This window comes from Gossypium hirsutum, chromosome A01, assembly GCF_007990345.1.
Source record: "Gossypium hirsutum isolate 1008001.06 chromosome A01, Gossypium_hirsutum_v2.1, whole genome shotgun sequence".
Classification (NCBI taxonomy): domain Eukaryota; kingdom Viridiplantae; phylum Streptophyta; class Magnoliopsida; order Malvales; family Malvaceae; genus Gossypium; species Gossypium hirsutum.
The window spans coordinates 23,580,604-23,589,524 of NC_053424.1; the positions used below are offsets into that span (position 1 = coordinate 23,580,604).

The window sequence follows — 8,921 nt, forward strand, 5'->3', positions numbered from 1 at the left end:
CTAAAACTATTAGCGACACTTCTACAAACGTCGCAAAAAAGGCCGCTAAAGACGACGCCGCTAAAATTTTGTGGCGTTTATGAAAAAAACGCCGCTAATAGTCATGACCTTTAGCGGCGCTTTCCCAAAAATGCCGCTAAAGGTCATGACTTTTAGCGGCGCTTTTCCCACAAACGCTGCTAAAGGTCATGACCTGTAGCGGCGCTTTTCCCACAAACGCCGCTAAAGGTCATGACCTTTAGCGGCGCTTTTCCTAAAAACGCCGCTAAAAATATGACCTTTTAAAAAATTATTTTATTTTAATTAAATAATATTTATTTCTATGTTAAAATATTATATTATGTTTAATTTTTGAAATTTGAAATTTAAACTATATACTTTAAGGATAAATAAAAAATATTAATTAAATGAAATTTTCCATTAAAATTTAAATTTCAAAACTAAATATAAAAATTAATGAATTTAAATTTAATACATAAACATTGATTTAATATGTAATTTAATACATAAAAAATAACATACACAAAAACACAAAGTATTACAATTTCTAAAACAAAATTCATCCTCATGAAAAAAGAATGCCAATTCATCATCACCTCTCATTAATCAAAGGAAAAAGATCAAAAAAAAAAAGAAGAAACAATATACAACAGAAGGCTGGTTCAAGCTTATATGAAGCCAAAGTATTGCAATGCTTGCATATAACTTAGAGAAGTCCTTTGATGCTTTCAATTCAACCGCCAGGGAATCCAAAACACCGGAACAGAAAGCCAAAGTATGCACCTGTAAGCCAGAGTCAGGCCAATAAGGAAATCACTTATACGACCCTCAAAGCCACATATGTCAAATCACATTATCTGATCTCATTAAATTATGATATGGAAAAATAAATTTTTAATAATGCCACCATAATGCAAGAATTAGAATTTGTTTCGACAAAAGTATTGTTCATGTTATTAATCATGTGCCTTTGCATGTACATGTGTTGCATCTAAAACCTACATAGTTTAAATAATAAATATCACCAAATCCATGGCCTATCCTCAAACAATCTATTATTTAGATATGTAAACAAGTCAAATAGAAAGCAGCTCATGGCAAAGCATTTTCCTGATCCAATATGTTAGTTGTTTTTATATTTATTTCTTCCCTGAGTTCAATTTTAAACCTCAAAATATCTAAATATATTGATGCTCAGAATGCTTAATATTCCGGACAACCAATACAATAGTCTAATTCTGGTTTATCTACTATGAAAAAAATACTAAATTGTAAGTTACATAGAGAACAATTTCAATTATTTTCACTTCAGAAAGCACCAAAAGAGTTGAACAACCTGCCTAAATTTCATCTGTTAAGGTGGAAAACCTCAGTTACACAAAAGCCTCTCTCGGCCTTTTTGAAATAAATAACCAGCAACTACTATGAATCTTATAGCAAAAATATATATAAGAACAAGTATCTTACCTCTGCAACAAAAGGCCATAATTTGCTCAATTGCTTGTTCAACCATTTTGCCTAAAAGGACAACATAGTGTAAGACAGTAAGCAACTGCACTGCATAAAATCTTAACACCAAAATGGAAACACCTTTTTCTATACCTAACACATGCAAATGTATCTAGTCTTTGAGATGCATATTTTATGCCTTGTCGCATAATGCTCTGACCTAAACAAGATCACACGAAAACAAAGTTACAACCAATTATAACCCAGATGAAACAGGGAAGAAAAACGAGGACAAATTTTGATTGAGTAGGGCAACTATATTTACTTTCTAACCTTGGCCTCTTGTCCTACTTACTACACCAGAAAGGTGCACTGAAAAAGAACCATGTGGAACTACAATGAAGATGCAATGCCTCTAAAACTTGAGCCTCATTTGTTCCCTCAAAATAAATCACTTTACCATAAGCTAAGCATTGTTTAAGAAGCAAAACATGAAGGATCTAAGAGCTCATAAGAAGCAAAAATCACTGCAAAAAAAACATCTTTAGGGCCTGAAAACTACATTCTTTAGGTATTCATGACTCATGGACTACATAAGAAAAACACTTTCTATTTGTCAGAGGCTTAAATCATACAGAAAGAATATTATGAGATTGGGAGAAGAAACAAGGCCAAGCGTGAAACAGCTATTTCACTACCGCAACTAGGGCAGATCTAGCTTTTGTGAAAATAGCAATGAGAGATCCCAGTTGCAACTTATCATTGCACCCAAAACTCAATCGATACCTGCAAATGGTAAGATATATCAATTGAAGCCATTAGCTACTACTATCTGATATACTTTCCACAATCAACACCTATTATACAATATCAGGAACAGAATGAAATATGATTATCAAATTAACATCTCTTTGAGCATATGAAAACAAAGAGATATTTAATCATCACTTCTTTCATAATTCTAAAACAATGCCAATAGCATTTTTAAATACCATCTACTAGTCAATTGTTTTTCAATCTCCTATCTAAGCGTATTTATGTTGATGAAGCAAAGTTCCACATTCAGGCCCCAATTAGAACATTCAACAACTTGGCCAAAAAGTTTATCAAAAAAAAAAACCTTGGCCAAAATGGAAAAAGGAAAACTTCCAACAGCTAACAAAAAGCCTTAGTAAAGGAAATACTAGATCTCAAATGTGGCGGCTAGCAATAATAAATAAAATCAACTAATGGAGCTAAAACATCATTGGCTAAGAATGCTCTAAATGAAACTCCAAATCAAGCACTTACATAATACTTGCAATAAAAGTCTTAAGCTATACACTAAATAAATTATGCTTATTTACCAAATTGTCTTGGGCATACTTCTCTTTCTTTTTGGTTCTTTTATAATTATAACTAGTTTTATGATACATTCATTGTTCAGAGCATCAAATATTTATCAATTATTTATGTGTTAGCTGAGAGAGAGAGAGAGCAGTAGCAGTAGAAATAAGTACTTACTCTATGTTTGCCAAGTCATTGATTAACTGAACTCGAACATCTGAGGGCATTTTAATCTTAAAAACAAACCTGTTAAAAAGTGTAATGCATGAATAATTACCCCAAAAAAAAATTAAAGAGTAGCCATTTATAAGTCAAAACAGACATGGCACTTACATTGTCACTTCCCTTACAATATCGATCAGGGCCAATCCTTTCCTGGTCTTTGTTTCAGATACTCCTACAAAGAGTTAACCAAAGAATAAAGAAATAGTTTTAAAGAGAATAAAAAGTAGATCTACAGACAAGAATTTTACTAATTGCACAACAGAGAGATTGAGAGAAATACATTTGAAACTCTCCGCAAATGACTCATTCAGAAGCCAGTAAGATATTTGCTCGATGTCTTTAGGCAATGGATTTCCAGTACAAAGATACACGACTTCTTCTGTAATCTTCTGAGAAGCCATGTGTGTTGACTGCATGCAGTAAAAAAGTCATTAACAATGCCACTCTTGCACATTCATGAATAACACCAACCACTTCATAAAAATAGGCATCTTACTCGCCCAAATCCCCCCGTCAATAAGGAAAATAATGTCTATTCATGCACTTGAGCACTTGGTTCAGAGACATCCCCATAGGAGCCTGCTTTAAATCCCACTTCCCCAAGTGGAAAAAAGAAATCCATCCTATCTAATTAAAACTAGCGTTCACATCACCCAAACACATAAATTAGACAAGGCTACACCACCCCTCTAAAGAGCAATGAGATAATGTGGTAATGTAACACCACTTCTACCACAAAGAAAATAACAGATCGAAGCCAACCTGTTGTTTCTCTGACTTACGCTTCTTAAACAAGTAACTATCATTGTACAACAATTTACGCAGAAACAGTATAGGAATAAGTAGTTTAAACACCTGCAAAATGTTCAAAGCCTTTCTCGTGTCACCATTGCTAAGCCGTACTAGTGCTTCCAAGCCACTATCAGGTACATCAAGCCTGGTCCAATGAAGCGAAAATTGGTAACTATGACAGCCCCAAATTGACCCTAGTCGGAAAGTGGTTTCGGGACCACTAAACCGAGTCATAAAAATAATTAACCGTCATAGTTGATGCTCATTATATGTACATAAGCATGTGTGAAAATTTCATGTTTGAATTTTGTTAATTGTAAGTGAATTTTATCAAATAGGACTTATGTGAGAAAATTTAGAAATGTGCTAGGCAAATGTAAAGTGGCCTAATAATGCATGTTGTGAAAATGATGGGTTTGCATGTCAAATTACCCAAAATTAAAGCATAGTGGCCGGCCATGCTATGGGTGGAAACATGTTGTAAACATGTTGTGTAGTGTGTTATGTTAGAAAGAATAAAAAAGGGGTTAGGATTAAAGTAATGCAAAAGGAGGAGTGATGAAAAAAAATTTCTCACCCATGCCCCCCATTGCCGTGAATTGAAGAAAGAAAACAAAAAAAAAAGTGTTCATCCTTGAACATTTTTGGCCGAAAATTTTAAGGAGAAAGGAAGAAGAAAGGATTTTCTTGCTTCTTGTTCGGTTGGTTGGTGTTTACGAGGAGGTATGTTTGGTGTTGTTCCATGAGATTCATGCATGTTTTTATTTTATTTTATTTTATTTATTTGTTAGCTTGAGTTCTATCTAGCCCATGGTTTGGATCTTTGCTATGTGATGGAGATGATATTCGGCCATGGGTGTTGTCTTCTTGGTTGATGTTTGATGTGGTGGTGATGAGGCATGAAGATGGGTTAAGTTTCGGCTAAGGAGGATTTGTGATTGATGCCATTTGCATGCTAAATGTGAAGCTTTGTAATGATACATGTGGTGGTAAATTTTCTTTTTAGCATTCTTGAGTTAGGCCTTAAGTTCTTTGTTTAACCCATGACCAAAATTTAAGTGGTATGGTGTCTTGATGCATTCGGCCATGTTAGGAAGTAGAAGAGAACCATGGTTGTTGATCATGTTATTTGGATGAAAATGGCAGTAAGGTGAAGTGCAAATGTTAGTATTTGATCTCTAGAGTATATATGTGTATTAGCCGAGTTTTGAACTTCAAACGAATTGGTATTTAGTCAATACAAGTAACCGTAATTGTAGAATGTATTAAGTGTTGCAATCGGCCTCAACATAGACATGCATATACGGCCATAGAAAGAATATTGGTGTTGCATGGATTAGGTTAGAGGCAAGCATATTGATGCTTTTATTTTGGCTTAGACAATCGGCTAAAAGGAAGTGTGGGTTAATATGTTGAGTTGATTCATGATTTCATATGTATTTGACTTTAATGTCTAATGTATATATATGGGCTAAGTACTTTGAGTTCCTCTTTTCGATGCTCAAATGATTAAATCAGTTTATTTGTTAAATTAAGCTCAAGAGCAAAGGTGAACTAAATCCGATAAAGGGAAGGAAAAAGTGGTCGAATAGCCATCGAAATCGTTCGACAACATCCGAGGTAAGTTTTCGAGTAACGAGACTTAGTTTACAATTTGATTAAGTCATGACGTATGAGCATAACAAATATACGGTGATATGATGATTCTACTTGAATTATATGTTGAGTTAATTAGTCTATACGTATGACGGGTAGCCTATGTGCATAGAGATCGTGTCATAAAGCAAACTAAACCATGCTGTTTGTATGTGGCTAGTGAGCCGAAAATGGGATTGCTTAATACGTGACTTGTGTTTGAACTCTAATTATGAAAATGAAATATAGATGTGTCATGATTTATTGATATGTGCATGAATATTTGGATGATAACCGGGCTAAGTTCCGAAGGCATTTTGCGCTAGTGACTAGTTCCGGGCTAAGTCCCGAAGGCATTTGTGCGAGTTATTACATCCGGGCTAAGTCCCGAAGGCATTTGTGTGAGTTACTATATCCGGGCTAAGTCCTGAAGGCATTGGTGCGAGTTACTATATCCGGGCTATGTCCCGAAGGCATTGAGCGAGTAGCTATATCCGGTTAAATCCCGAAGGTACTTGGCTTGGGAATGAGCGACCTTGCTGTAATAGTTTCAATTAATATGCTCGTAAAATCCCAGCAATGAGGTATGTCTCGTATATGCATTGATTTAGTTGATCCCTTACAATTAGTATTCGCTCAGTCGATAAATGAGCTACCGTAATACGTTTGGGTCTAGCTATACATGCCATTATGTGATTATTTGATTGTGTGGTGATTTCTGACATTTGCAAATGTGTTTACTTATAGTAATGGATCCTGATCCTGACCGAGCGGTAGCTGATGATCTTGAGAGTGTAGCGCCTGCTCCCACACAAGGGACAGTGCCGACAGGCTCTCAACCTATTGCTAGTAATCCGAATGATGAAGCTAGACAAGCTTTTTATAGCGTGATGAATGATTGGTTCAACCAATACATTCGGACTAATACGGCTGTTCCACAACCTCCATTCCCAACAAACACAACCCCCGCACCTACGATACCTCCGGTAGCTGACCAAATAAGGTCAAATAAGCCCCCAGTTGACAGAATCCGAAAGCATGGGGCTACTGAATTTAAAGCTACGGACAGCGATGATGCCGAGCAAGCTGAATTTTGGTTGGACAACACTATTCGGGTACTCGACGAGCTATCTTGCACACCCGATGAGTGCCTAAAGTGTACTATCTCCTTGTTACGTGATTCTGCCTACTATTGGTGGAATACGTTGACTTCTGTTGTGCCCAGAGAGCAAGTAACTTGGGAGTTTTTCTAAACCGAGTTTCGAAAGAAGTATATCAGTCAGAGATTCATTGACCAAAAACGGAAGGAATTTCTTGAACTCAAACAAGGTTCCATGACGGTTACCGACTATGAACGAAAATTTGTGAGGCTTAGCCGGTACGCGCGAGAATGCATTTCTTCATAAGCTGTGATGTGTAAACATTTCGAAGATGGACTGAATGATGATATAAAGCTGTATGTTGGCATTTTAGAAATCCGAGAATTTGTGGTACTTGTCGAGCGAGCTTGCAAAGCCGAGGAGCTCAGTAAGGAGAAAAGGAAAGCCGATATGGGAGCAAAGGAGTTTCGTAAGAGATCTTCAGGAAAGCCCTTTCAACAGTCATCGAAGAAATTTAGAGATGACTTAGGCCGGTCTAGGGACACTTCGGGTTTTTCTAGACAAGATTGCGATCGACCCCCTGTGAGCACACGCGTCACTTCGATCGCCAGTGTTGGAAATGATCGTCGAGACAGAACGGAGTGCCAGTATTGTGGTAAATGGCATTCGGGGAGTTGTAGATTTCATGACCGCTCCTGTTACAAGTGCGGATCAGTTGACCACTTCATTAAAGATTGCCCGAGGTTGTCTGAACAGAATGTAAATCAGAGTGGGAAACCGGGTGCTACCACTGCTCGAGGTAGACCATCTAGAAATATGGGCAATGCTAGTGGTGGTCAGAGAGGATCTAGAGATGCTACGACCAGATCTGAGGCTCGTGCTCCTACTAGGGCTTATGCTATACGCGCACGCGAGGATGCTTCCTCGCCAGATGTTATTACCGGTACTTTTACACTCTTTGATACTAATGTGATTGCTTTGATTGACCCTGGTTCTACTCATTCTTATATATGTGAAACCTTAGCATCCAGTAAGACTTTACCTATTGAGTCTACTGAGTTCGTATTTCGGGTGTCAAATCCCTTGGGTCGTTACGTGCTTGTCGACAAAGTGTGTAAGAAATGTCCCCTAGTAATTCGAGGTTCCTGTTTTCCGGCGGACTTGATGCTTTTGCCGTTTGATGAATTTGATGTTATCCTCGGTTCAGATTGGTTGACCGTGCATGATGCGGTTGTGAATTGCAAAAGCAAGACTATTGATTTGAGGTGTGCAAATAACGAGATAATCCGAGTTGAGTCTACGGACTTAAAGGGGTTGCCAGCTGTAATATCATTAATGTTGGCCCAGAAATATGTAAGAAAGGGGTGCGAAGCATACCTTGCGTATGTATGTACTTGATGACAAAGAGTTAGAAAAGAAACCCGAATCTGTGCCGGTGGTTTGTGAATACCCGGATGTTTTTCCCGAGGAATTACCGGGTTTACCACCTGTTCGGGAGGTAGAGTTTGGTATTGAGCTTGTACCTGGGACTACGCCGATTTTGATAGCTCCGTATCGTATGGCACCAACCGAGTTAAAAGAGTTGAAAGCTCAGTTGCAAGAATTGACGGATAGAGGTTTCGCTCGACCAAGTTTCTCACCTTGGGGTGCACCAGTATTGTTTGTGAAAAAGAAGGACGGAACCATGAGGTTGTGCATCGACTATCGTCAACTGAATAAGGTGAAAATAAAGAATAAATATCCGATGCCACGTATTGACGATTTGTTTGATCAACTAAAGGGAACCTCAGTGTTTTCAAAGATAGATTTGAGATCGGGTTATTACCAGTTGCGAATTCGAGATTCGGATATACCCAAAACTGCTTTCAGAACGAGATACGGTCACTATGAGTTCTTAGTGATGCCGTTTGGGCTCACTAATGCCCCTGCGGTATTTATGGATTTGATGAATCGGATCTTCAGACTGTATTTGGATCGGTTTGTAGTCGTGTTTATCGATGATATTTTGGTTTATTCGAGAAATGAAACCGATCATACTGAACACCTGGGATTAGTGTTGTAAATTTTACGGGATAAGTAGTTATATGCTAAGTTCAGTAAGTGTGAGTTCTGGTTAAGAGAGGTTAGCTTCTTGGGTCATGTGGTATCCGCATCGGGTATTCGAGTTGACCCGAGCAAAATTTCAGCCATACTTAACTGGAAGCCTCCGAGAAATATTACTGAGGTTTGGAGCTTTTTGGGACTTGGCGGTTACTATCGACGGTTTGTGAAAGGTTTCTCGATGATAGCCACACCAAAGACGAAACTACTTCAGAAGGATGTTAAGTTTGAATGGACAGAAAAGTGTCAGAAAAGTTTCGAACAATTGAAAACTCACGTGACGGAAGCTCCAAT

The 8,921-nt window shown here is 37.6% G+C and overlaps 2 long non-coding RNA genes across 2 annotated transcripts; both read right to left on the bottom strand.

Moving 5' to 3' along the window:
- Positions 1-529: 529 nt before the first annotated feature.
- On the bottom strand, positions 530-1,710 carry LOC107963463 (uncharacterized). The gene is made up of 3 exons (XR_001701926.2): positions 1,603-1,710; positions 1,468-1,518; positions 530-783 (listed from the first exon to the last, which is right to left on the bottom strand). It is a non-coding gene; the product is annotated as an uncharacterized lncRNA (long non-coding RNA).
- Positions 1,711-2,809: 1,099 nt separating this feature from the next.
- On the bottom strand, positions 2,810-3,885 carry LOC107962143 (uncharacterized). The gene is made up of 5 exons (XR_001701523.2): positions 3,856-3,885; positions 3,497-3,579; positions 3,281-3,410; positions 3,109-3,172; positions 2,810-3,021 (listed from the first exon to the last, which is right to left on the bottom strand). It is a non-coding gene; the product is annotated as an uncharacterized lncRNA (long non-coding RNA).
- Positions 3,886-8,921: the final 5,036 nt, after the last annotated feature.